Source organism: Anolis carolinensis, chromosome 4, assembly GCF_035594765.1.
Source record: "Anolis carolinensis isolate JA03-04 chromosome 4, rAnoCar3.1.pri, whole genome shotgun sequence".
NCBI classification, from domain to species: domain Eukaryota; kingdom Metazoa; phylum Chordata; class Lepidosauria; order Squamata; family Dactyloidae; genus Anolis; species Anolis carolinensis.
The window spans coordinates 29,537,777-29,560,639 of record NC_085844.1 but is presented as its reverse complement, the minus strand read 5'-3'; the positions used below and the strand labels follow the sequence as shown (position 1 = coordinate 29,560,639).

The 22,863-nt window shown below is 39.1% G+C and overlaps 1 protein-coding gene and 1 long non-coding RNA gene across 2 annotated transcripts in view; one reads left to right on the top strand and one right to left on the bottom strand.

The window, feature by feature from the left end:
- The window catches only part of cpq (carboxypeptidase Q), a 196,060-nt gene that overhangs the window by 84,636 nt on the left and 88,561 nt on the right, over window positions 1-22,863 (top strand). The window lies entirely within an intron of this gene.
- LOC134298817 (uncharacterized) lies at window positions 7,997-8,768 on the bottom strand. The gene is made up of 2 exons (XR_010005907.1): window positions 8,610-8,768; window positions 7,997-8,526 (listed from the first exon to the last, which is right to left on the bottom strand). It is a non-coding gene; the product is annotated as an uncharacterized LOC134298817 (long non-coding RNA).

Here is a 22,863-nt window from a genome sequence, read left to right as displayed (position 1 = left end):
CAGTAGTGTCAAGATTTTGCATGGTTTACATATAAACGTGGTGTACTGTTCTTCTCCCATTTTAAAAGCATAGCAGAAAATGTTCTCAGTACTTAGTAACAAGTAGTGTTCATTTACATCACACTGATCTTCAAGTGCTCCACTGAAGTCAATGCACTTGGACTGGTGTCACTTCACATTAATGACAGACAATATTATCTTTCCTTTTACACTTCACCTGCTCTAATCCTGAAGGCACTTGGAAGTAATTATCTAAAGAGGACACTTGTCCGCTCTTTTCCATGGCTGCCTTGAATGTGGACTTTAAAAAATATTGCTTTTTCAAAAAAGGCAGCCTTTTCTGTATCAGTCAGTTATTTGGTAAGTACTGCAACCAACATCCTACACTTCTGGATGTTGGTTGCAATACTTATCAAGTAGCTGTCTCATCTCTTAGGATGTGCTTCATTCATGAAATCATTTGTCTTATAAGAAGTGGTTCAGGTCTCAGCAAGATGAATGAAAATGTGTAACACTAAAAAAATTTGTGGCTTGAGCTTTTGTAACTTACGCTTTTGATGTTATAAGAGCGTTCTTTATAATGTCACTCTCCCTTGCCCTTATTTTGGATCTGATAGAATAGAGACTGGTGTCCAAATTTATGTATATTGGACTTTCATATTCAATCTGTTTTTGGATTATGGACTTCTTGTCTGGATGTTCCCAGAGGGTTAGACTAGTAATAATCATATCTCTTCAGCACTTATTCTCAACATTGGTATGCCACAGGGCTGTGTGTTGAGTACTCTATTTTATACTCTTTACACATATGTTTGGACCCCCATTTATCATAGTAATATCATTGTTAAATTTGCAGATGATACAACAGTGGATGTGTCTGCCTACTGGGATGAGCTGGATTGGCTGCTCTCATGGTGCAGGACAATAATTTGGTTCTTAACATCAATAAGACCAAGGAGCTTATAGTAGATTATAGAAGGAATAGATCAGAAATTCAGCCTTTGGTTATGAATGGAAATTGAGTGGAGTGAGTGGTCAGTTTTAAATTCCTGGGTGCTATTGTTAAGGAGGACCTGACCTCAGGCATTCATACTGAGGCTTTGGTTAAGAGGGCCCAACAGAGATTATATTATCTGACTTTTAAGGAACCAACAATTGAATAAAAAACTGTTGGTGTCTTTCTACCGCTGTGCTGTAGAGAGTGTTCCAACCTATTGCATCTGCGTATGGTTCGCCAATTGCATAGTGGCAAATAGGAAGGCAGTCCAGAGGGTTGCCACTATTTCTCAAAGAATTATTGGTTGCCTTCTTCGCTCTTTTGAAGAACTTTATAAGTCCTGCAGCCTTAAGAAAGCTCAGAACATTCTTAAGGGTCTATCTCACCCTGGATATTCTTTTTTTAATTATTACTATCTAGCAGATGATATCGGATGATAAAAACAAACAAATAAGCTGAGAGATAGCTTTTATCCTAGAGCTGTGACTATATTGAAATCTATAGTTTCACACTGATGTGGCATTAGGAATTGTGCAATAGTGGTTATAATGTGGAAGTAAGTAAGTTTTGTTTTGTAATTTTACATATATAATATGACTGGGATGGCATTTAATTTCGTTGTGTGATGTACAATGACAGTAAAGTTATTCTATTCTAATCTATGGGGAACTGTCCACATGAACCCTGACTTTCCATTGTTTTCAACACAACACAGGCTTCCAATGATTTTGAATAGTACTTCTGCCTGTCTGTGTATCAGCTATTGCAGTAGTTGATCAGTTATATTATTACTTAATTTTGTTGATTTGTTATAATTTTAATTTTCCACTTCATCACATAACTTAAATTCCACTGAGTTCTACACTTAAAATATGGTATTCTGTGGATCCACTATATTCGTTTTGGTTAAAGTGCAGTATTTGAGTCTTTTAAATGTTGAGGCAGCATTTTTTCTCCAACGTATCAGGAAGAGGTGAAGAAATGGATTTTTCTCAAAACTCCGGATGTTTTGCCAAATTTCTAATAAAGTAGCACTCGTTGCTCTCAGGTTAGGATGACCCAGTTTGTGGGAGGAGAAATTTGGGGAGGAATCAAAATAAACTCTTTTGGGCAATTTCCTTTTGCTCCCCAAGCAGGAAGGTTTGGTTTTAGGCTACCTCTTAACACATCTACTATGAAAAAATAAATAAATAAATAAACCGTTTAGGGTACATTTTCCCTTCCTTCCATGATTTGTCTGTGTCCTGTGTTGGGAGTGCCCGTGCTGTTGCATTCCAAATGGGATTCCCTCCCACCCCTTCTTCTCTCTCCCTCTCGGCTATTGGGGATTGTGGGAGTTGTAGTCCAAAACACCAGCTGAGCCTCTGCTGCTTCCCTTCCAAATGAGTTTCCCTCTCACTCCTTTTCTCTCTTTCTCCCTCTCGGCTGTTGGGAATTGTGGGAGTTGAAGTACAAAAAAGCACCGAGAGGGATGGTGGGAGGGGCCAAATGTCTGCAGTGTGGAAACCTCTTCATTGAAAAATAGGCAAGAAAACTGAGAGTGCTAAACAATGTGATTGTAAGGGGAAAACTCATTTTTTATTAGGGAATGGAGTTAGACTGAACTCTCTTCTTCTGGACACTTCTGAGCACATCCCGGAGTGATCTGATGAAGTCCATAGTTATAGTTGTGAATTTTCTTTTGGGATCTGGGGGTGGTGGGGTTGTTTATTTCTCTTTGTTAATGTATTCTGGCATTAAATGTCTGGCATTTTTGTTGGAAACCATCCTGAGTCCCTTTTGGAGATAGAGCGGTATATAAATAAAGTTTTCTTATTATTTATTATTATACTTAATTTAAAAGGGTTGCTGACTGACTACACTCCAGTGAAACTCAGAGCCTACTAGAGTCCAGTACTGCTTCCACTTGCACTCTCATATGGATAGAGATTTTTTTTTATGCAAAGTGACATTAAAAGGCTAGTGAACACATACAGAAATCAGATATGTGCCAGTCAGCTGAAAGAAGTCAAGATTCAAGTTGCTGTCCTGTATTTATTTATCTAAAAGTAACTGTCATTGAAATTAATGGGAATTGAGAAAGCATGCATGCCTTCTGAAATTGCATTTAAAAGGAATTAATATAGTTGTCTTTAAAGTATATTTGGCAAATGTACAAGGTAATGTTGTGCAACATACCCCAGGTTACTGCAGCCTTAATATGAATGGTTTGAGTTGGTAAAATATATTTCATGGAAATAAATCACAATTTAAAAGTTTAAAAAATTGTACTGATGGAACATATTTTAAGAAACTGCTCATAGCTTCATTCATGTGGCTATGCATGGCGATTCCTTTCACCCAACAGTTTACGTAAAAGGTTTTAAATACAAGCATCTCACATTTCCTATTCTGGGTGATGCTTTGAGGATATCCTCTTGTTCTGCCCAATTTACAGCCCATTAAATTAAATGGTTTCTCTGGCAAACTCCCCAACTTGAAAGAGGATCAGCAGTTCTTGAATCCGGTTATTGATTTTAATCCACTCTGATAGAGTTGGAAGAGAACCTTAAAAGATGAAAGAGAATAGCTAGAAGGAACATGTGGGGCATACGTCACATTCAAAAACATAAGTCAAAACTGAGATAAATCAGGGTTTAATTCATAGCAAGTAGAACATTTGCAAGCAAGAGGGAAAGGGGAGGGCAACTGGGCTTTTAAAATCTTGTTACAATAAATTCCATACAGTATCACAGGGTAGCAAATATGAACCACACTATTTGTATTATATATCACAGGGGAGTCACATTGCATAAGTTAGCTAGTGACTCCATCTGCACTTCTTGTTCTATGCCTTTTATTTCTGCTAGCCCCATTCTTGCTGATCATTCTGTGGTGTATAATCAGATGTGCAAGTACCTTTGGGATGGTCATTAAGGGGAAAGGACTTTAAAGTTTTATTCTGTGCAATTTTCTCCTAGCTGTGGATAGAACGATGCATTACAGATATGATGACACATTGGCCGTTACTTTGGCTATAAAAATATAATGCATGCTTAAAAGTGGTGCTTAAATCGTTCGTACAATACTGCTTTATTTTTTATTTTGTGTATGTTCTGTCTTACTCCTGGCATAAGTGTCAAGGTGGCTTTCAATTAGGGTCAAGCAAGGCAAAACTAAAAACCTGATTATATTTTTAAAACTTAATACACTATTGAACAAGCTACCATATTATTATTATTTTATTATGACACAGCAAACAAGATAGATATGCTGGATTTCATATCACAAAATCACAAGTCGAACACTTCCTAAGTGTCTAGGACTGTGTGATGTATTTTCGGATGATGCGCGCAGATCCCAGCAGGATGGCCTTTTGCAGTTGGCAGATCATAATTTTGTCAATGTCTATTGTTTCCAAATGCCAGCTGAGATCTTTTGGTACGGCACCCAGTGTGCCGATCACCACCGGGACCACCTGCACTGGTTTCTGCCAGAGTCTTTGAAGTTCAGTCTTGAGGTCCTGATAGCGGCTAAGTTTTTCCTGTTGTTTTTGGTCAATGCGACTGTCACCTAGGATGGCAACATCAATGATCCAAATCTTTTTCTTTTCCACAACTGTGATGTCTGGTGTGTTGTGATCCAGAACTTTGTCAGTCTGGATTCGGAAGTCCCACAGTATCTTTGTGTGCTCATTTTCCAATACTTTTGCAGGTTTGTGATCGCACCAGTTCTTTGCTGCTGGAAGGTGGTACTTGAGGCATAAGTTCCAATGAATTATTTGGGCCACAATAGTTGTGCCTCTGTTTGTAGTCTGTCTGTGCGATTTTCTTACAGCAGCTGAGGATATGATAAATGGTTTTGTTGGTATCCTTGCAAAGTCTGCATTTTGGGTCATCAGCTGATTTTTTGATCTTGGCCTTAATTGCATTTGTCCTGATGGCTTGCTCCTGGGCTGCAAGGATCAGGCCTTCTGTCTCCTTCTTCAGGGTCCCATTCGTGAGCCAGAGCCAGGTCTTCTTCTTCTTCTTCTTCTTCTTATTATTATTATTATTATTATTATTATTATTATTATTAAAAAGTAGCAAATCATTTTGAAATACAACAATAAAGATTTAAAATATAATCTGCTGTCATGCACACCTGGTTAATAATCAAAAGACAGCTTAAATGAAACGGTCTTTACCTGTCAGCAAAAGTATACCTGTGATATAGTATGGGTTGCATAGGCACCCATGGAAAGGAATTCCACAGCCTGGGAGGACTCACCAAGAAAGACTGTCTTCTGTATTCTTATCACACAAGGCTGTGATGATGGAAGGACCCAGAGAAATACGGAATTATGGATTTTACGCCTTAAGGCTTTATGCCCATATATTATCAATTAGTAATGATTTTTCATTTCCATTAATCTCACTTAAAAATTTACTCTTGAGTATCAGAATCCCAAAATATGAATACATCAACTTCAACATAAGCGATCACAGTCTTCCTGTAGACATTTACACATAGTCCTTAGCATTACTTCATGCATATGCTGTCCATCACAAGAGTATATCTTCTTCCTTGTCCAGAGAAGGCAACATTTGCAGTTTCAAAATGAGCTGCAAGTCAAGAGCTTCCGCCCTGGACCAAACTTTCAGTAAGCCCAGTGTTACATTCTAAACACTCTGCAATTATACCCTTAGGAAGTGGCCCAGAACCAGTTAGCCTTAATTAGTCCAATTACACAACCTGAGAATTGTGGTTAATCAAGGTGAGCTTTTTTTTCCTTTCACACACACACATAGTAGTGATCTTGTAGGAACTTAGCCCATGTACCTTAATATGATCCTCCTTCTAATAAATCTTAGAGGCATAGACAGGTATCACATTGCTTGTGTAGTTCCCCTTTCTGTTGATCTAAAAGACTTTTAAGTACAGTAGAGTCTCACTTATCCAATGGGCCAGCAGAATGTTGGATAAGCAAAAATGTTGAATAATAAGGAGGGATTAAGGAAAAGCCTATTAAATGTCAAATTACATTATGATTTTGCAAATTAAGCACAAAAAAGAAGAAAAAGAAGTTCAATGCACGGTAATGTTATGTAGTAATTACTGTATTTACTCACCATAGAGAGTTGAGGTGCATGTCCCCTAAACACAGGCTGCCAAGCTAAATAATACATTTTTATACATTTGAACAAATGAAGCTGGTACAGATCTTTTAGATATTTTAAAAACATCAGATAAAGCCTAGTAAATGTCTTAATAATATTGGCTTAATTCAGGGCTGGCACCATGTGACCAGAGAGGTTGCAGTTCCCAGAATTCTTTATTGTTGGTGGGTAGAGTTACTGGGAGTTGACATTCAAACACGTCTGGAGAAGCAAGAAGTTTTCAACTGTGTCCTAAATCACTTCTTCCCAACTATAATAGCTCCGTAGAATCAATGGAGTTCATATCAATACTGCTTCACCACGGTCCTATTGATTCCATGTGTCTGCTTTAGCTGGATTTAATTCCTGGATCTATTCTACTGAGCTCTCCTTATCTTGAACACAGATGGTTCATCCTACCCTTCCTTTGAATAGGTGATTATAGCAATTCCTCAGACTATTCCACCTTTGCTCTGCAGTATTACATATTTTATAACAGATTTGTAGATTTTCAGAGGGCAGCCAACCCAAGCTGCTTTGCTATCTCATGCAAGTCATTAATTCAGGAATGCAGTCTAACAGGTATTTGAAGTAAGGGACCTCAATAAGCAACAAAAAAAGGAGAGAAGTCAGTTACAGTCCTGTCTGATTGTGGAGGCTAAACAGGATTAGATCTGGTTTATACTTGGAAAGGAGACTGTCAAGGAATCCCAGATGCTATAGGCTATATTTCACAGGAAGGCAGTGGCAAAGGAATACCTGAGTATTCCTTGTTTAAGAAAAACCATATTAAATTAATGGGGTCATCATAAATTGATAAGAAAACTAGAAGTCACATATACATACACACAGACAAGTTAAAAAACATAAACTGTATAGCTTGGAATTCAGACCTTGGATGTAATCATGAGTATGATAAACCAATGAGATATAACCATCTCAACACATGGGCTACAATCTCATAAATCTCAAAAACATTAAAATCTACTCTAGATTAGGCTGTGGAACACCCTCCCCAGCAACATACGGCAGATACCAACTCTCCTAGGCTTCAGGAAAGCCTTAAAGACATGGCTGTGCACACAAGCTTTTAAGGAATAAGAACATGGACTTTACATGACCTGTACGAAGACTTGAGGATTCTGGATGAATGGATTTTAATCTTGGACATTCTTAAAATTTTATATAATGTGATTTTATTTTGTAATGGTACCTGTTTTATATGAACTGTTGTTTTGTAGATTGTTTTATATGAATTGTTGTTTTTACATTGTTTTTTAGGCATTGAATTTTTGCCTATTTACTGTAAGCCGCTTTGAGTCTCCTCGGAGAGAAAGGCGGGGTAAAAGTAATGTAAATAAATAAATAAATAGATTAGGCCATTCATTTACATGGATATTAACAGAGAATAAACTTAAATAGCTTTCAAAGAGGTACCCATGTTAGTCTATTGTAACCTAAAAAGTTATGAGGTCACAGCATTCCCGCCCAAGGAGGTAAAAAACAATCAAGAAGGTAAGACTCAGGGCCTTCCAGACTACACTTAAACCTCCTTCGCAGTGGGTTAAAGAAAACTCCATATCACACACTCTCAGTTCCAGATGATGGCAACAGGAAAAACCATCTGAATAAATTTTGCAAAGAAAATCCCATGATAGAATTTTATGGCCTTAGGGTTACCAAGGTCTAAAAGGAATGGAAGGCATACCATACCAGCATCAGGTTGTTGTGTGTTTTCCGGGCTGTATGGCCATGTTCCAAAAGTATTATCTCCTGATGTTTCACCCACATCTATGGCAGGCATCCTCAGAGGTTGAGATACCTCAAGGATTTTAACCTTACTGAACATACTATATGTGTCAAGGACAGAACGCCACCAGATAAAGTTCAACACAGTTTATTAAAGTTACAGAACTAAAAAGTGCCCGTATGAAACAAAGGGCTAGGCAAACACTTGCCTTTAGTGTAAAAGATACACAAAAAAGACTCCGCTGGTACCAAAAGTGGTTCAAAAGAAAAACCGGATTAAACAGGAGTTTAATCCGGGTTAAACAGAAAATGCTTACTTCAGCCCGGCAATTTAAACAAACAAAAGTAGACAAACAAGGATTTAAAGGAACATAAATAGCTGGCAGCAGATTCCTCTCTGCTACTCGAAAGCTGCAAATGAGTAACTAAGGTTGTTACTCCTCCGTGCAACAAACGGAATCCGGATCCAGGCACTTCAATCAGGGTAGCAACGGTCAGCAGGGTCCCAGTCCGGTCCGAGGTCGAAAGCCAGGTACAGATGTCTTTGGTTCACCAATTCCACCGAAAGCCACAGAAGGGGTAGTCCGAGGTCGTAGTCAGTCAGTCCAGTGTCAATCCAGAATAGGCAATTAATGTCCGTCAAGAAGACGACGGAGGTCCAAGCTAATAAGATTAAACACAGGTTGCACAACAAAAGCCCACACAGTTCCTCCCGCCGCCTATGCCCAGTGTCCTTGGTAACTTACGTATTCAGCAAACGAAACACACCCGTCTTCAGGAAATTCCCAACAAGAGCCCAAGCGTTCGTCCAGATTACCTTGCCCAACGCAATTAGCCCTGGATTCCAAACCCCATTTTATGCCAGTTACAACTCCTCATCGCTGTCAGCTGTTACCCTAATTCCAGGTGCCCCATCATCATCATCCTCATCAGAACTAACACACCTTTGACTACACCCCACAGCATCCCCAGCTGTGGATCCCGTTCCATCCCTCCAACTCGTCCACGGGTCCGATCCTGCAACCCGCCAGTCGCCTCCCATACTAGCATTGCCGGTAACACCCAAATCCTCCCTCACACGAGTCCATTCCATGTCATCCTCCTCTGAGCTAACCACCTCTTCCTCCATTCCCTCGGTAAAACCCTCAAAGGAGTCTTCGTCTGTTGGTTCTGCAAATAAGTCCCGCAGCCGTTTCCTTTCTCGCTCCTCAAGAGAGTCTGACTCTCGAGGAGTCTTACGACCACGTCTCCCAGTATCAGAGCCATAAGGCTCAACCATAACAATATGGGGCTTAGAAATTGTGGTTCTTGGGGGGAAACTTCCAAGATGATTAGAAAGAGAAACAGATGAACTGAGATATATTCATGATTTTCACTGTACTGTGTTAGTAAAGATAGGAACAGAATAATTGTTCCTTTGCACACTACATTTGTTAATACATATGTCCTCACAACTGCACATATAACAAAAGGAATCCCCTCAGAGAAGATTTTAATCCCAAAGAAACTGACTTTGTTAAGCAGATGTATTGCTTTCACACATCAATACTAACAGATTACTTTAAAGCCTACTATCAGCCATTTGAAAGATCTGCATCATCTCACACACATCTTTGAAGATTTATGGACGGAATCACAATGTGCAACTTTCTCTGTCTTGTTACTTTCGATGTGACTCCAACAACTGTTCAACCACTACACTGTGCTGGCTCTCTTTCCCAGAGTTTTAGATCTCTAAATACAGTACAAGTCATTGGAAAATCCAAGGGCGTAGATGATATTCCACTCATCCCCTCTTGTGACCATTTGTTAGACATTGTGGGATACAAAGTGCTGAACTAGAGATACCCTCGTGAGTTTCCTCTTACCAGAATGTTCTTATATCTTTTAGGCTTTTCTTGAAATTAGTTGAAAGATCTTCCTAAGGAGAAGCTCCAATAATTTGCTTCATATTTCACATCAGGAGAAATTTCTGTGGCAGTTCTCTGCATTGGGGTCAAACTAAGTGTCAGAGATTTCAGGATTTCCAGGATGAGTGATAGCTGAATATTAGAGCCCCGACGTCTCCCATGAAGGGTGTGAGCTGAATCAACTATATGCGAACTCTGGAGTTCCTGCTGTTGGATTGTGGCAGTGTCAGAAATACATTTCTCTGTAGCTTTTGTAGCACAGTTGTAGCAAATGTACTTTTGCAAGCACAGACCCTTTTTACACAGCAGTTATGCTGACATGGCTTTCTAATGGTACTCTTTTTTTATCAGATGAAAGGAAAGAGGCCTCTTAATCAAGCTTTAGCTATTTGCGATATTCGGAGCAAGCAAACAAGGTTCATACAGTTTACTTCTGTGCTCAGCAGTTCCGGAACAGAAACCAAACAGCCATATCTGTTTAGACTGCACCCATTCTGGCTGTCCTTTGTAGAGATGCCAAAGCTCTCCACATCACTGACTTGAGGCTTGCTGTTAAAAACAGAGCTTGTTTCACTTTGTTCCTGCCCTGAAAGCTGTTTGCAACACGGGATTCCAACTCTGAAATTATTTAAAGGGGGAGGGGAATACAGCCCCGTCAGTGAAAGCTGTCAGGGACATGAATTGAAAGAAAGTATTTGTTTTGATTTCTCTGTGATTTGTTTGTTTCAGCATTGCGTTCTCTGTCAGTAAGCCTTTAAAAGTAGGAAGAAGGAAAAGAGTGTAATGAAACTGTAGTTTTGAAAGACTGGCTCACAACCAGATGCTTTACGTCTTGAGTTGTGTGAGCTCCCTCTTCGATGGATAAAGATCTGTATTCCGTAGAAAATAAGGAAGACACGGCTCTCCATCTGTTTTTGTTCTTAAGCTGAAATACTAAATAAATAAATAGATGCTGATCCGATAAGTCCATTTTTAGGTGAGGAGGAGTTGAAATAAATAAAGACATAGTGGCCTAAGTCCAATAACTAACCCCAAGTAGAGTGGACCCACTAATCAATGGGATTTATAGAAGTGCTAACTTGCTATTCAACCGTTGATTCAGTGAATCTCCTGAAACTTGGACAGGCTCTTGGATGTAGGCCACTGTCATTTAGGAAATCTGGCAATAAGTTCTGATCTGAGTGAGTTTACTTGGGCTTTATTGTTGGAGCTCCTTTCAGTAGAGGTAGGCTCAGTGCCACAAACCAACCATGGCTTCTTTTCTTGGTAGCTTCAGCCGGAGTAATTTGTTGACAGCCCAGCTTCTCGGGGGGGGGGGGGGTCAAAGTAGATATTACGGGGAATGAATATTCTCAGCAATCAACATGTTTTCCCTATAGTAGTGGAATTTCTCAAAGAACTGAGGAAGCATTGATTCTAAATATGTACTAAGTGTCTAGTTTGGCCCTGAGTTTAAAGTTTTGAGGGAATGTCCCCAGTAAAACGTGACTACAGTAGAGTCTCACTTATCCAACACTCGCTTATCCAACGGTCTGGATTATCCAATGCATTTTTGTAGTCCATGTTTTCAATAAATCGTGATATTTTGGTGTTAAATTCGTAAATACAGTAATTACTGCATAGCATTGTTTCGTATTGAACTACTTTTTATGTCAAATTTGTTGCATAACATGTTTTGGAGCTTAATTTGTAAAATCATAACCTAATTTGAGATTTAATAGGCTTTTCCTTAATCCCTCCTTATTATCCAACTTATTCGCTTATCCAATGTTCTGCTGGCCCGTTTATGTTGGATAAGTGAGACTCTACTGTATTATTATATGTATGTTTCCAGGGTGCCTTCTGATTGAATGGAAGGAAACAAGTTACAGTAGAGTCTCACTTATCCAAAGTTCTGGATTATCCAATGCATTTTTGTAGTCAATATTTTCAATACATCATGATATTTTGGTAATAAATTCATAAATACAGTAATTCCTACATAGCATTACTGCATATTGAACTACTTTTTCATGATGTTTTGGTGCTTAATTTGTAAAATCATAACCTAATTTGATGTTTAATAGGCTTTTCCTTAATCCCTCTTTGTTATCCAACATATTTGTTTATCCAACATTCTGCCAGCCCGTTTATGTTGGATAAGTGAGACTCTACTGTACTTGATTCCTTCTTAGTTGTGAATGAACTGATACTTCCATGCTGGTTTCCTGCAGCTGCTAGACAATTAAATCCAGCAAAATCTGGGATAGTATAGGTTTACTAACCATGGGATTCAGATGCTTCTCCTCAGTGCTAGCATGATACTGACTTCATGCCAAAGTATGAGTATCACAAAGGACAGAAGATTTTGTGGACAATATCAAGAAATATGGCCAGCTTCTTAATGAGCTAGTTCAGGTGTACATCATACAAACGAGACCTCTCACAGAATGTTGCAATATGATGTCTTGTTGTTCAGGAATACATTGAGCCAGCTAGCCATATGTCAAGATACTCCACTGAGTTCCACTTACACTTGGCTTTCCATTTCTCATTTCTAATGATGACTACTGAGAACATATGGATGTGCTCAGTCTACAAAACATTATTGTCACCCAAAATGTTTTTTGTACTTCTGGAATTCTTAAACCTGCTGATAGCTCTATCTTGTGTATGGGTGGTGCCAATTTGGTTGTATAAGGATCCACATTTAAAGTTTGGTATTAGTATATATTTAGTATATAAAATGTTTAGTATATGCACATATGGTATTGTAAACATACAGCAGCTTGGCTGTGTGAATCATTTTGGTTATTCCCAGTGAGCAGAGGGCCATTCAATCAACAGTTGACTGATTGACACGAAATAAATAAATAAATAAGTTAACATATAGTTTCAACTTGGAGCTAGCAATAAGATTGAGGCTGTTATGTTCAAATGTTTGGACTACAACAGCAACAGAATAAATTATGAAAATTAGCAGCATATATGGATATGTGCAAAATAAATACTGGTGAACATCTCACATATCTGATTTAATCATTTAAGTCTTTTATACATTGCATTCTAGAAAATGGTTAGACATTTAGATTTCTTATTTAATTTTCTTCCTGCTTTTGGATTATTTATTTTCCATGAAGAACTTACTTAACTTAGCCCTTAACTTACTTAACTTAGCCCTTACCATATATGTACAGTGAACCCTTAGTATCCTCTGAGGTTTGGATCTAGGACCTCTGTGGATATGAAAATTCATGCATGCTCAAATCCTATTATATAAAATGACATAGTATAATGGTGTCCATTTTAAATGGGAAAATCAAACTTCGTTGTTGTTGTTTTTTTTTGTTTTTTTTAATAATTTCAAGATATGGGTGGCTGAATCCATTGATGCAGATTTCATGGATACAGAGGGCCCTCGGTCATCTCTGTGAATCCTCAAGATATACTTTGGTCTTCTAGTTTATTTCTTCTTGAATAATGATACTGATGAGACTCCCTCAGCCACAAGCTACTGCATGTGTTTTCCAAATGTTTTTGGTATCCAGTTTTGTATGACCATTCAAGCCTTTTCCGCTTCTCATTTAGTCTGTCAGCAGGGTGATTTTGTATTCAGTCTTTTGTGGGAGGTGGGGTCCTATTTGGGCTTTTTTATGTCTTGGAAGTAAAGTGTCTGGTTTCCTTGTGACCTCTCAGTGGTTGAAAAGAAGAGCACTAATGGAATATAAAGGGACATCCTATTTGTCGTTACCAGCCACTAGTCAGAGAATACCCTCATGCCTGCTAATTGGCCACATGGAATGTAGATAATGAATGAGACCCAGGATCGCATAGATCTCTTAACTTCAGTATATAGCCGGAAATACAATGAAGTCTGTTTCAACAAACCGTCTGAATTGGTTGACCCAGTCTGCACACTTACTCTGTTTTACCTCCCAGATGTCTCTTGTTTCCGAGAGTAGAATCTTTTAGTTAGCCTGTTTGCTGTTGGTCACAGAGTTCTTTAATCATTTGTTCCTTTGTGGTAGCAAAGCTAGACCAAATATAGCTTTTCCATAATATGCCCTCCTATTTCTAAGAGATCTCGTACTTTCTCCATAGCCATACGCCCTCCATTTCTGAAATGTATAATTCTATTTTGAGAAGCATTTGGTTTTGTTGTGAGCTTACACAGAGCAATCAATCAAACATACACAGCTGTTGTATCTTTATGGGATGTATTTTTGTACAATACAGATAAATAGATTTCCATGTGATACAATTAGGCTCTCTCTGAAAGAACACCTCGCTAGGCATTTCTTGGTCATCCCAAGTGGCTGAAAATGATGCTGGTCATAGAATCACACTAACTATAGAATGGACAGAAGTTGACCATAGAGTTATCATGGAAGACCTAGAGCTGTGTCTTCTCAAACTGTGCTCCTCCAGGTGTTTTGGACTTCAACTCCCAGAAATCCCAGACAACTTACCAACTGTTAGGAATTGTGGGAATTGAAGTCCAAAGCATCTGGAGGAGCAGAGTTTGAGAAACACTGACCTAGAGATTACTTCCAGATTCCAACATTGCAGCCAAAAAACAATGGTTTAAAACAAGGAGAATTATTTAAATTTACTGAAAAGGTGCATCTTTAATTTTGTTATTGAAACAGACTTGGGGGGTTTTTTGCTCCTAGAGAAGTTTTTTAGAGGTAGAATGCTCGGAAATAATATTGTGCCTCAAAGCTTGTTGAAAATGCCCATTCCTGGAGTGGATCAGTCAATGTGGTCAGTGTTGAGCAACTTGTGGATATTTTATACAGTCCTCTGCAAATATTCAGTTCATTGTCAGGAGTGGTTTGTTTCTCCCCTGATAGCTCACTAGGTATGGAAAGTAGACAGAGAGAAGGGATGTCAGAAAGACAAATGGATGGAAGGAAGGAAGGAGGGAGGGAGGGAGGGATGGAGGGAAGGGGCTACACATGGTCATAATGGCTGGGCTGTGGCGCAGCTGGCTAGTAACCAGCTGCAATAAAACACTACTGACCGAGAGGTCATGAGTTCGAAGCCTGGGTCAGGTTAAGCCCCCGACCATTAAATAGCCCAGCTTGCTGTTGACCTATGCAGCCCCGAAAGACAGTTGCATCTGTCAAGTAGGGAAATTTAGGTGCGCTTTATGCGGGAGGCTAATTTAACTAATTTACAACACCATAAAACTGCCAGCAAAACATGAGGAAAGGAATGAGGAAGTACAGCCACTAGTGGACGGTGAAGCAACAGCTGTGGCCGGAATCGTGAAGCTTGAAAAATGTTAAATGCCTCTTTGTCTGTCTATACTGTATGTTGTTTGTCTGTTGGCATTGAATGTTTGCCATATGTGTGTTCATTGTAATCTGCCCTGAGACCCCTACTGCAAATAAATAAATAATCCTATTGGTTCTTCTCAACTGGATTAGACCCATTTAATCAATTGCTGAATTATATGTCAACACACATGTAAGGACCACTCTAGTTGGGCTAAGAATAGGATTCAAACTGACATCTCCTGAATCCTCTAAATCTCTCCATCTCACCTCCTTCACAGTAAGTAGATCTGGTGAGAACATGAGAGGGGGCCTCCTTGGAAGCTGTTTTCAGGTTCCAGAGCCTATTTTCTAGACAGCCTAGACCAGGGGTCCTCAAACTTTTTAAACAGGGGGCCATGTCATGATCCTTTGGACTGTTGGAGGGCCGGACTATAGTTGGCCACTGAGCAATAATAATAATTAATAATAATAATAATAATAACAACAACAATAATAATAAAAAGAGGGTTGGCAGAAACCCTTTGGGCCATTGAGTCCAACCCCCTTCTGCCTTTGTGCACCGAAAGCACAAGCAAAGCACCCCTGACAGATGGCCACCCAGCCTCAATGTTAATAATAATAATAAGAAGAAGAAGAAGGGTTGGAAGAGACCCCTTGGGCCACTGAGTCCAATCCCCTTCTGCCTTTGTGCACCGAAAGCACAAGCAAAGCACCCCTGACAGATGGCCACCCAGCCTCAATGTTAATAATAATAATAATAATAATAATAATAATAATAATAATAATAAAAAAGAGGGTTAGAAGAGACCCCTTGGGCCATTTAGGCCAACCCCCTTTTGCCTCTATGCACCAAAAGCAGAAGCAAAGCACCCCTGACAGATGGCCACCCCGCCTCAATGTTAATACTAATAATAATAATAATAATAATAATAATAATAATAATAATAATAATAATAATACAGGGTTTTGGAACACAATACTCCTGACCTCACAATCGTGTTAAAAAACAAAATATGGATTGTCGATGTTGCAATCCCAGGTGACAGAAGGATTGAGGGAGAAACAACTGGAAAAGCTGACATGATATGAGGATTTAAAGATCGAATTACAAAGACTCTGGCACAAGCCAGTCAAGGTGGTCCCAGTGGTGATCGGCACACTGGGTGCAGTGCCTCAAGACCTTGGCCTGCACTTAACACAATCGGCGCTAACAAAATTACCATCTGCCAGCTGCAGAAGGCCACCTTACTGGGATCTTCACACATTATTCGCCAATACATCACACAGTCCTAGACACTTGGGAAGTGTCCGACATATTATCCAATACAACAGCCAGCAGAGTGGACTCATCTTGTTGTGTTTCAAATAATAATAATAATAATAATAATAATAATAATAATAATAATAATAATAATAATAAGGGTTTTAAGAGAAGAAGAGACCCCTTGGGTCATTTAGCCCAACCCCCTTCTGCCCTTGTGCCATGGGGGCCGGATAAATGGCTTCGATGGGCCGCATCCGGCCCCCGGGCCTTAGTTTGGGGACCCCTGGCCTAGACTTTCACTCTCCATGGTATCTTTCCAGGAGCAGTCAAGGACTTGTTTTGCTTCCACAGACCTTTGCTTATGAGGAAAAGGCTTCTAACAATGTGCTACATGGTCTATATTGTTGTTTTTAATGGCTGTGTTTTAACATTTGCTTTCAGTTCTATTTATAATGTAATTCTATTTGATTTTTTATATTTTAAAACAGACTTTTATGTATACCTCTTTTAATTTATATTCCACATTGAGTCTGAGAGATCAGAAAAGGGTATAATATATATCATCACCATTGTGCTTTCAGTCAGAAAAAGAAAGTCCTCCAACTCTCTTCTAGGGATGTCTGTCAGGTTTTAGAGAATACTTTTGAAGAATTCTCTCACCTGCAGTAAAATGCTAAATCTAATGTCCGCAAATTACTTGGCATTACCCTTTTTAACAATTTGCTTCCTGTTACGGTGGAAATCATCCTTAAGTAACACTAATCACATCACTTACCGATCTGCTGGAAAGTGCATCACTAGCACATACGAGAGGAAGTAGGGATGAAAATGATAAGATATTGTAGATTGGAGAGAAGTCATGATATCAGATTCATTGTGAAGCTGAATAAATTCTAAATGTTCTAAATGCCTTGAGCTCAGTATGCCCTGAAGTGCACTTCCTCCCTTCATTCTCAATTTCTAAGCAACATTCTAAGATACAGTGAATGACTGACCTGCATTTGTCATCATGGTTTTAAAAAAAAATAAAAGTTGGAATAAATAATTGCTATTTCTTCTTCATCATCATCATCAACATCATCATATTCTTATATCCCATCATCATCTCCTTGAAGGGACTTAGGACAGCTTACATGGGGGCCAGGCCCAAGATAAATAGAATTACAAAGTAAACACAATTAAAAAAACATAAACAGGTAAACAACATAATTAAAACAATTAAAACCAGAAAAATAAAATCACTACGTACTCCTTGTTATGGACTCACCATGGAGAAGAAAGAAGGCCCTGTGAACTTACCTATTTCTGGAAAAGATGAATAATTCCTCCGCATCTTCCTCTGCATCTTCTCTCACTCATTTAATTCTGTTTTAATTTGGAATTACCTCTGAATCATAGGTATTTCTGGAGATGATGCTTGCTTAATAATGTTAATCAAAATTGGAAATCCTTAGAGATCTAAGTCTTGCCTGTTGTTATGTTTTAAATAGTTGAAAGTTGCCTTGAATCCTATGCTGAGAGAAAAGTGAGGTAATAAATTATTGTGAGATGGAAATTAGTTGGGAGAGTGGAGAAACTCACATCTTGGTTCTGAGCATAGGTTTCTTCAACATACTATTGAATACAACAGATATTTGCAAACTGGACTGGAGCTTGTGTTGTGCCACTTACTGCAAAAATCCCAGTCTTTTTCAAGAGGAAGATTGCATGAGCAGGAATAGTGGGGTTTATTATTTCACACATCTGGCAAAATGCAAGGTTGCAAGAGGCAGAGATATAGAATATAAGATTGATATGTCACTTCTAGTAGAATTAATGACCAATACAATGATTCAGACATTATCATTTTTCTCCTCCTCTTCTCACCAGGAAGTAACTACTATTGGAGATGGGAAAGCAAATGATAGGAAAAATAAGAGAAGGGTATGTACGTCAGTCCTTCACAGGAGTTTTGAGACTTTCAACCTCTAGGCTATATAGTAATGCTTATAATAAATAACCATGCTGAGCTTTTTTATACATGATAAATGCAGTGGGACAGTTCCTATGATATGGAAAAGTCCAGTGAACTGATGGATTTTGCATGTTCATACCTGCTATATATTGGCCAGTATTGATGAGCCAATTTGGTATTGGTCACAGGAATATACATTTCCTTTCACCTTTCAGTATCAACTGTTAATAACAATGGGGAAAATGGACTGGCAGCCAGTGCTGATTTTTTTTTCTGAAACAAGGAGTGGGACAGGGTCACGGTTGATGCACCAGCTGTAGCTGGTTATCTTAAAGGAACCACTTGGTCCTCCAAGGATAAAACTATTTGCACCCTCAGAAATTCATCCTTGATTCCACCAGTTGGAACAAATTGAACATCCCCTTCCTCCAAACAGACAAACCATCTTCAACAACATCGCCTCTATTGTGAGACTTTCAGGCTCTACAGCAGGCATGGGCAAACTTTGGGCCTCCAGGTGTTTTGGACTTCAACTCTTGCAATTCCTAACAGCCGTTAGGCTGTTAGGAATTGTGGGAGTTGAAGTCCAAAACACCTGGAGGCCCAAAGTTTGCCCATGCCTGCTCTACAGCTTCCCTTCCAAAATGGTAGTTTTTCAAGGAGTGCAATACAGCCTTTTCTGATGAAGCAAAATTACTGAGTGACTACTTCGCCTCCTATTAACTCCACACTGAACTTCTCATTTTCTTACAAAAAGTCATTTGATCTCCGACTTTTACTCTATTTTGAAGCAGGTTGAGGTCCTGCTCAAAATAAATGGAATAGCTTCCCACCTTGCTGTTTTAGACTCATTTTCATCTTAGTCACACCTTCTCTTTTTGCTTGCCAGGACTGGTTGAGTTTTCCCCTGCTTTCTGAGTTTGAAACTGTAGCTGAAAATTAAGTCATATTCTCTGTCCTTTAGACTTTCCCCTTGCTATCTGCAGTAGATGTATGGAATTCAGATATTGTAAGGTTTAATAACATTTTAAAAAATGATCCAGGATATCTGAACACTTGCCTTGTTGTTGTACTGATTTGCTGTCATCATTTGCCATTGAACTGACATCGACTTATGGCAGCCCAATAAATGAGAGATCAGATCATCACTTGCACACATGCACACATACACACCAGCAGTCTTTCTCTTTTTAGTGATATCTGCTGAAAGCTATCTCATCCTCTTTGCCACAGAGCAGTCTTGCCTGATTGCTGAAAGTAAAAGGTGTGAGAAGCAGCAACTGACCACCTCCCAATCTCTTTCTCCCACTTATATGCTCTGCTCATTTTGGAATCCCATCCTATTGACAGTAAAGGTCAAAGCTTACATTTAAGGCACAAAAAGAGGCAAGGGAAGACGTTTAGACAGCAGATCAGCAAAAAGAGGACAGAAGCATCACGAAGCAACACAGAAACAAGATAATGCTAGTTAATTGTTAGCTTGGAGGAATCCAATACGTACTTTCATCTTTATTGTTCTCCAGCACCACTGTATTTGCCATACGATCCCTCGTTATTTGAGTATGATGGCCTTCCAAGTATAGTGTCTTGGCGATAGGTACACAGGTGACTGTAATGCCTTATTCTTGACCCGCATGTTCTCCCACAGCAAGGACATTGGTTTCTAGGTAGAAGGCAATCCTGGTCAATGCTGGCTTGATGCGCTTTCCTCCTGGCACATTTCTCTCCTTGTGCTGTGCTTCCACAGCACTGCTGGTCACAGCTGACCTCCAGCTAGAGTGCTCAAGGGCCAGGGCTTCCCAGTCCTTGGTATCTATGCCACGATTTTTAAGGTTAGCTTTAAGTCCATCTTTAAATCTCTTTTTCTGTCCACCAACATTCTGTTTTCCATTCTTGAGTTGGGAGAAAAGTGACTGCTTTGGGAGACAGTAATCGGGCATTCAGACAATGTGACCAATCCAGTGAAGTTGATGGCGTAGGAGCATTGTTTCAACGTTTTGTATAAAATGTATAATAAATGTACTCAGCCAACATTATGCAGTGGTTTGAGTGTTGAACCAGGACTCTGGGAAACCAAGATTTGAATTGCTGCTCTGCCATAGAGAACCCAGTGCATGATTTTGGACAAGTCACACTCTCACAGCAAAATCCCATTAAAAGGTCACATTAAGGTTGTCAAAAGTCAAGAATGACTTGAAAGCACAGAACACACAATTCCTAACCATTTGGAACTTTGCTGAAGGAAAGCACAGTATAAACATTATAGATATAAAATAAATAACAGTGATGGTGCTTCAAAAACAAGAATTTCTGCATGATACACAACAGTTTGAATGGCAAATCATATTTTGGATTATGGGAAATGGAATTACAAACGGACATTTAGACTTTGTTTTGTTATACCAATCGATTTCATTCGTATACTTGCTGAGTGCTGTAAAGACCATGGGTGTGGGAAGGGAAGGCTGAGACATTAAGGTGACTATAAAGTATTATTTAGATCAACAGTTATTTGATAGATAAAGAGAGAGGTATGTGGTGGGAAAAGGGTTAGTGGCAGAGTCATTGAAAGATAAATATAGTAAGGAATGATATTTATGATAGGTCTTGTGGTGGAAAGGTGTGTATGGAACAAAACATAAGAGACAGCCAGAAAGAGATATTTCTTAAGTGTTTAAGACAGAGATCACCCATATTGGACTTTGCATGTATTCGTTATTTTACAATTGAGTCAAAATGAAACAGCTATCTTTGTTTAGGTTGCAGCAAGATTGTGGGATAGATAATCACCCCATTTTAAAATTGACCTTCCTTTTTCAAAAACATTCATACAGTATTCACACTCAGCACACATTCACACTCAGTATTCACACTGAGTCATGATCAGACCCTAGGATAGGAAAGCATAGCTAAGAAAGTGTCCAAGCTCTTAGAAGAACTGTGCCGTCGCGCCTGGGGCTGTACTCTTAGTGAAAGAGGCATGGACGTGACATCTTTCCCCAGGGGATTGCTTCTTGCCCTCCTTTAGGGAAACTGGAACTCCCAAGGACCAAAACACTGTAGTTAACTCAAAAACTGGGTTTATTCTTCACAAAGGGGGTAAAAGAAAATATACATTACAGTCTTTGATTGTTTAAGTCCATGAAGCTTGTCCAGATCCCTCTTTCTCTGGCTGTGAATGCGGGAGCAAACTCAGCCTCAGTCCAATGACCTATATCTGAAGACAAGAGTCTTCCTCTGTTGCCAAAGGACTGATGTGAAGGCGCTTGAGACTCCTCAACGTTGTTCAGGTTGGCCCTGAACATGAAGTGTGAGTCCCAAGGGTAAGAACCTCAGAACTGGTGCTGAGAGGTAACTTTTGAAGGGCTTTCAGAGCCAAGCCTCTCTTTCACGTCCATCCGATAGAGTGGAATGAAAAGGAGGAAACACAGTCCTACTCCAGGAAGAGGTGGAGCCAAACAGTTTTGCTGAGTGAGCAATGTAACAGGTACAAACAACATTGATTGACAGATATAAATAACCAATCCAACTACATTTACAGGGTAAGGGCAAAATCAGGCATGATACAGCAATTCAAATCTTGAAACTTATAGTTTGACATATAAATGGCGCCACTCGCGCCGTCACAAGAACAACCAGAATGAACCTTAGAAGAAATGGTTCTACTTCTCTCTCAGGAGCAGCTTTCTGAGAGGCAAGGAAGGGTATCTCAGGATTTGCATATGGACTAGACAAACCTCTGAGGCTGCAGAACTCCAATTCAGTAGCTTTTACAACACTTGCTTAATTGAAAGTAATGAAGTATTCCGTCAAGTGAGAATGTTTGGACAGATGATGGTTGTCTATCAATACAATCCAGCAGGACTTGCTTCTGCACATTTCTTATTGCTTTATCACTGAACTTCCATCAATAAGGCTAGATTCTAGCTACTATAATGTAGTGTGACAATAAGGCAGCTTTAAAAGCCTCAACTTTTTTTTAAAGCTATGAGGTTAGGTTAGGTTCTTTGGCAAGCTATGAAGACTGATGACAAAGCAAAAGTGATAGCTAAAAACGAGTGTTGTTACCAAGCGACTGGTACAGAGGGAAGTTTATTCTGGCCACTGTACATGAAGAATGTGACAGAACTATTCAGTGTACATATAAACATATTTTGCCAAGGAAACAAGACAGGCATATAATAAGCATCTAACAGAAGTTGGGTACATTTCTGCTCATATGCAATGTTGCCATTTTACAGAAAGATCAGGAGGATTGGAAGGATTACTTTGTTTGGATGCTGCAGACACACATACACAGAAGCCAGGAAGGATTCTACATTGCCAGGAACTCTGAAGTCACTGAATTACAGATTTCTTTGTGTATGTTGAATTGCAGCCTTAATAAACATAAGGGTAAAACAAAACCCAGCATAGATACCATGAAAAAATGTATTATAATTGAAAGTTCAGATTCCACCAATCACATGCATGCACTTTGTACATGGAATATGGATTTTCTTCCAAATTTATTTTATTTCTTTATATATATATATAAAATTTATATATATATAAATATAAATTTTCTATATCATTATTCCTCATAGAATCACAGATTTTCAAAGTTCCGCC